Source organism: Haliaeetus leucocephalus, unplaced genomic scaffold, assembly GCF_000737465.1.
Source record: "Haliaeetus leucocephalus isolate CR32 unplaced genomic scaffold, Haliaeetus_leucocephalus-4.0 Scaffold473, whole genome shotgun sequence".
Taxonomy (NCBI): Eukaryota; Metazoa; Chordata; class Aves; order Accipitriformes; family Accipitridae; genus Haliaeetus; species Haliaeetus leucocephalus.
Window position 1 is genome coordinate 7,216,346 of NW_010972909.1, and position 6,000 is coordinate 7,222,345.

Here is a 6,000-nt window from a genome sequence, read left to right on the forward strand (position 1 = left end):
ACAGGAAAGAGCCAAGTAGGCTGTGATTAGTCAGCAATTGCTCCATTCTGGCTTGGTGAAGACACCCTTGTGGCCATCAACTCAGCCACTTAGTGGGCAATTTCCTCTTTGCTTCCTTGAGATGAGTGCTTCTTGTTTCTGTTGCTTGGAGGTTATTTTCAAAGAAGAAAGAAAATTATGGAAAAGACAATCCCTTTTTATCCTAAACTTTAGATCAAAATAAAGCTGGCATTAAAGGTAGTGAGCAGGACATCAGGCAGCAGGATTCTCTGTGGAATCAGAGGCAGGAGCAACCAGTTTGATCATTCAGCCCCATTAGCTGTTCATCTTCTCATCTGTCAATGGACTGAACTTTGTTGCAAACTCAGAAAATCTTATGAAAAGATTTGGCTCAATGCTTTTTTACCTTTATGTATTTCTCTGCTCTGCCTGTACCAGTAAGGGCACAAGCCTTATCTTTCACAATCAGGCTGAGGGTGAAGCCCTGGAAGGCCCATGAGTCAGTCTTGCTAAGCTCACTTTTGGCATGGAGGTAGAACAATTACAAAGGTGGTCATCTACGGAATTTCTTGCACTCTTCGCTGAAGAATTTGGTGCTTTTCACAGACTGAGGTTGGAAAAAAGAGTCACTAGGACAAATTCTGTGCAAGGGAACCTCTCTTTTAGCATTGCCACAACGACATAATATGATCTGGCCCATGATGTCACCAAGATGAACCCCTTCTAAAGAATACCAGTCTTCTTGACACTAAAATGTTGTTCACTAGAACAACCCTATGCTGGCAGATGATAATCCACACTAAGATATCTTTATCTTGAAACTCTGCTTTGAGTGATTACTGTTATTATTTAAGCATAAATGGTTTTTGATCCTTTTTATATTATTAATGCCAACCAAAAGTTATTTCTTCAATGGGGCCAAAATATTATGGTCAATGTCTGGAATATTTAGTATTAAATTTGAGAAACGAATGGAATGCATTTAACTACACTGAGATCTTCAGCTGAGCTAAATTAATGTTCTGCACAGCTGAAGTGGGTAGGAGAAGATGGCTCAGAGCTGTGTTTCTGCTCCCCCACTCCTGAATTGGCTAGAAACCAAAAAAGCCCCCATGACTGTATTAGAACTGCCTTGTTACTAGTAGGAGCATTGTACAGGATCAAAATGTGGTGAAGTGGAATACTCCCAGCCTTAACTTAGAGCAGCCACTGTAGCCCTTGGTGATTTGATTACACCCACAGTGAAAGATTCTTCACTGACATCACGTGTCAGCTTTCCGACCGCCTTGTCAGCAGTGCAAAACATCTAGAGCATGGGCCACTGATCTGGTCTCTATAGCTACCTACACTACTCGCACACACCGGCTACCACAACTTTTGTTGTTCAAAGTTACGTGACATAGGTACGTGGCACACCACTCGGTAAGGTTGAAATGTATGTCATAAGCTGCTTCTTCAGCTAGCTACCTGACACCATGCCAGATCTGTTGTGACTTCTGTTAGCCTAAGAAGGACACCACATAGCAGTGCTATTTCTCTCTTGGGTAAACATCACCCACTCATTAATGTTTATTCATGTATGGTGTTCTAAGCAATTTAATAACACCAAATAATAATCTTCTACAGCACCCTTCACCAATGAATCACCGAATTCAACAGTATGAATGGGAAAGCTCAGAGGGATTAAATTATATCTCCAAGATCATCCAGTGTAATAGCCAGGAACATAACTTACATTTACTGAATAAATTCAGTCCACTGTTCTCTGCTAGTACACTCTTGCTCTGCTTCTGTTCATTTGTACTTCAGTAACTTATTAAGGAGAAACCCCTCTTCCTACTCATGAATCACAAACAGAAGCTCATGATTTCAACAGATTTTATAATCTGTTCTCCCCTCAGTAGTGGTATGGCTAGATTTCATGCAGATAGGACACTGTAATCTCCCCACTTCTAATAGCAGTTACTTTCACAGACCTGGATCTCAGGATACTGCACCAGTTACTCTCTTCTGTATGGGAAAGCATATCTATTATGCCTGTTAGCCTAAATCTTCCAAGGAATTTATTTTTCTAACCAAACCCCAAGCTTTGTATAATAGGACATACAGGAAGGACTCTATTTTGCTACCATTAATAAACTACCTAATGTCTCTATTCTTAGCAATGAAACAGGCATCTTTTCTCTCTACAGACACTGCGAAATCTTAGCGTAAGAATTGCCTTTTATGAAGTTACTGTGCAATTGCATTGTACAAAACCAACACAGTTTCAGGTTCTAGAATTGTTTCAGTCAGCAACTAACCTGTTACGTGTAGATGTATATGTCTGTTGGATATGCACATAAACCCTGGCACTTTGTATTATTACAGCACTTTGTGCTTATTGCAGCCTTTCAGTACTTAAAGGGGGCTTACAAGAAAGATGGGGACAGACTTTTTAGTAGGGCCTGTTGTGACAGGGCAAGGGGTAATGGTTGTAAACTAAAAGAGGGTAGATCAGACTAGATTTAAGGAAGAAACTTTTTTACAATGAGGGCAGTGAAACACTGGAACAGGTCACCCAAAGAGCTGGTAGATGCCCCATCCCTGGAAACATTCAAGGTCAGGTTGGATGGGGCTCTGAGCAACCTGATCTGGTTGAAGATGTCCCTGCTCATTGCAGGGGGGTTGGACTAGATGACCTTTAAAGGTCCCTTCCAACCCAAACTATTCTATGATTCCATTCCCTTCACCTGGCATAGGTTCACAAGCTACATTTATGCACACTTCTTCTGAAATCTCCTATTTGTTTCCCATCACTGATACCAGGCCTACTGTTAATATGGCTCCCATTTAATACATTTGAAATAAAAAGACACAGAAACCAAAATCTGCAGCAGGTCAGCACCTTGAATTTTGCAGAATCTTCGTGCGTATGTTCTACAAAGAACAGTTTCTCTTTCACTTTGTTTTCTGAGTGCCTTTATTTGCAGAGAACTCAGTTCTGGATGTTATTTATGCAGTCGGTCCTGTTTGACTTAGACAAGTCTTCTTTCATGACTAAAGATACAGAGGTTCATTTTTATATCTCAAGGAGAGATTCTACAGCTTTTGTTCCAATGGAACTTCTCTTAAAGTTCATGGGATGGCCAAGGGGAAAAAAGATTTTCTGAATCTTTTTTCCCCTGTGCACTCCAAACAAGGACCCAAAACCATTCTAGCAAGCTTCCTATTAGTGGGACCCTTATGGCCTTCAGTGAGGCTCTAAATAGAGCAGACTTATGGTTTTATTCCCCTTAACTTTTATTTTTATACAAAGCATTGTGTACCCTCAGGCTGCTATAAACACATACAATAAAATACTGGTTCCACTTAAACTCTGGCAGACAGGCTGATATCAGCACAATAAAATTACAAAACTATTCTGAGCCTGATCCAAGATCCAACAACACCCATGGCAACACTTCCACTCACTCAACTAAGTTTTGTATCAAGATGTAAGGCTATGGGGATACTGGTAATGTAAATGTGTGTACAATCTGGCACCATGGGAGCACACTAAGTTTCCTGATAACACAAGGTGTCTTCCTTGACTGGAAAGTAATGCTAGTGAGCTATTGCTTTTCTACTGTCTTGTATTCTCACTTGAGGAAACAGTGAGTATTGTCTTACTGTAGCTTTGGTATTCCCTTGTCTGTATTTGTTGTCATCATTTCTTTAAGCTCTTTAGGCTAATGAGCTAGCACTATGGTCATCAGAGGGTAGTTAAGGGAATAAGAAGTTTCTTATACAGTGTTCATGTTCTTTGTGTTAATGTATTTTTTAAAACTGCCCTAATACTGAAACAGTATACTTGCCATAGTTGACCAAAAGTTTGATTAATGCTCTTATTTGTGGTAGATTTAAAAAAAAATAAAAATTTACTATGAAGCTGTAACAAAAGTAATTGGCTCAAATCAATCTGAGTAAGAACCAGAAGGTTTCTGGAATGATTTGGAAGTGGGGCATTTTGACCATTTGTTAAATGTTTTACCTCTTCATCTCTCATTATAGCTGACATTTTTTACATCATGCCTATCACCATGGCACCAAAGTACCTCAGAAATTTAGTCAGTATCAAACCATGTGTATTACTGGTACCCCACTGTTTTCAAATGAAGCAAATTTATACCAATTCCTAATTTTCTCTGACACTGTGGTAAGCCCAAAAGTGAGATGCTTTGTCCTGTATTCCTTCTGTCACAGAACATTTGCTAACTTCAGGAGAAAGTTAGAGAAATACAGGTTTGAAGGTCAAACTGGTATCATATGATTTTGCTAAATATAGATGCTTGACGAGTGAAAGAGCTTCAAAGGTCTTGGCATATTTTGCTTGGTGCACTTCTAAGTCTGCATGTACGCAGACTACTCTCAGTACATAACAGATCTTAGCATCACAAATATGAAAATTAATAAAATAGACAATATCGTGGCAGGTGTTATGAATGTATCCCTTTTCTTAAGGTGGAAGTGCAGCAGGATATGCCTCATCTGCAATATTTTCACAGATCTGTCACTGGATAATCTCTCAGATGGATAATCTGAGGAGAGGAAGCACAGCATTTTAATATTCTCCTAACCTGTATGCAGTATTGGAATGGAACTGTGGTTGTTAAGAAAGCCTTCTCCATCAAATGACATTGCAGTGTGTGCAGCATTGCACGAGCAGGAAGACAAAGGCAGTTAAACAACAAAAACTTACTAATAGCGAATTGAAATAGAAGAGGAATATGTAGGAAGCTCCTCTTACCTATTTTCCCTGTCTAAAGACAATTTCCATTGAAAAACAGCTTTGAAGGAGGAACTGGCTGTGCTTGCACATTTCTCCTTGCAATACTGCCCAGGATCCTGGGACCTTTAATGCAATATGTGCTGTCAGTACTACGACAGTTTACAGATGTGCAGCCAGACTTCATGCTATTTATAGATGCCTCTTCTGCAAACAGTACTCTACGGGGTTGTAATGCAGTAGCAGGCATGTTCTTTGATGTAGTGCTTACATCACATGAATTTAAGAAAAATTCTGCTCTTCACCTGGCATGGCAAAGGAGGCATACGTATGAAGGTCAAGCAGAGAGAGCGCTATTAGTAAGAGAAATGTGGAATTCACGAGGGAGCAGGACACCTACCAGGAGGGCTATCTGAAAGGAGGAGGCATTTGCCAGAGACATGGAAAGAATAAACGAGAGAACAGTCATGTGCTCACACTGAAGTGGTGCTTTTGGTCCTTATTCCCTCCGCGGGGCAACCGGGGAGGAGGGTCAGTGCCCCCCCTGCACGTAAGGGCAAAGCTGCTGAAGTTGGTTGGGGTGCCGTGTCCTCGGGGGTCTGTCCATGGCCGCGCTGCCTATCGCTTCACCATGTGTTAAGCGTTCAGCCAGAGTGCTAGGCGCAGTCTATTAATAGAAACGGGGAGTTTGCTTGCACTTTCGCCCGTCTCCTTCTCACAGGCTCCCAGAGAAGCTGGGACTGCATCCTGCATCCTTCTGCTTTTCCAGATCTGAGACTTCGCACACTGCTGTGTCCCTCGAGAAGTCTCGGTGAGGTCAAGACAGCCCCAGACACGTAAACGAGGGCTGCTCGACCCCAATGTTGAGGAAACCGAAGGTAACCGGGGCGGGGGGCGGGTTTCTCGCAGAAAACCCGAGAGCTCGCAGGGTGCCCTCTCGGCCCGAAGGCAACGCAAAGCCACCCCCGGCACGGCCCAGGCCAGCCGGCCGCGGGGAGGAACGCTCCTCCCGCCCTCCGCCCCCGCCTCGGGCACGGCTCCGCTTGGCGATACCCAGGGTGCCGCAGAGACACGGATTCTCCTCACGTTTCCCCCGCACGACCCCAGCAAAGGCTCCCCGGCGTTCTTTAGGCGAAGAGCCCTCAGAGCCGGCCGTCTTTGTCCCTTTCAGCCACCTCGAACGCAGAAAGAGCCGCCCCCCCAGCCCCCGTCCGCCCGGCCCCCCTCACGGCGCCTCACCTCCGCCCGGCCCC

At 43.2% G+C, this 6,000-nt stretch overlaps 1 protein-coding gene across 1 annotated transcript in view; it reads right to left on the minus strand.

Moving 5' to 3' along the window:
- The window catches only part of PRMT8 (protein arginine methyltransferase 8), a 65,251-nt gene that overhangs the window by 58,359 nt on the left and 892 nt on the right, over positions 1-6,000 (minus strand). The gene's annotated exons all lie outside the window — the stretch shown is intronic.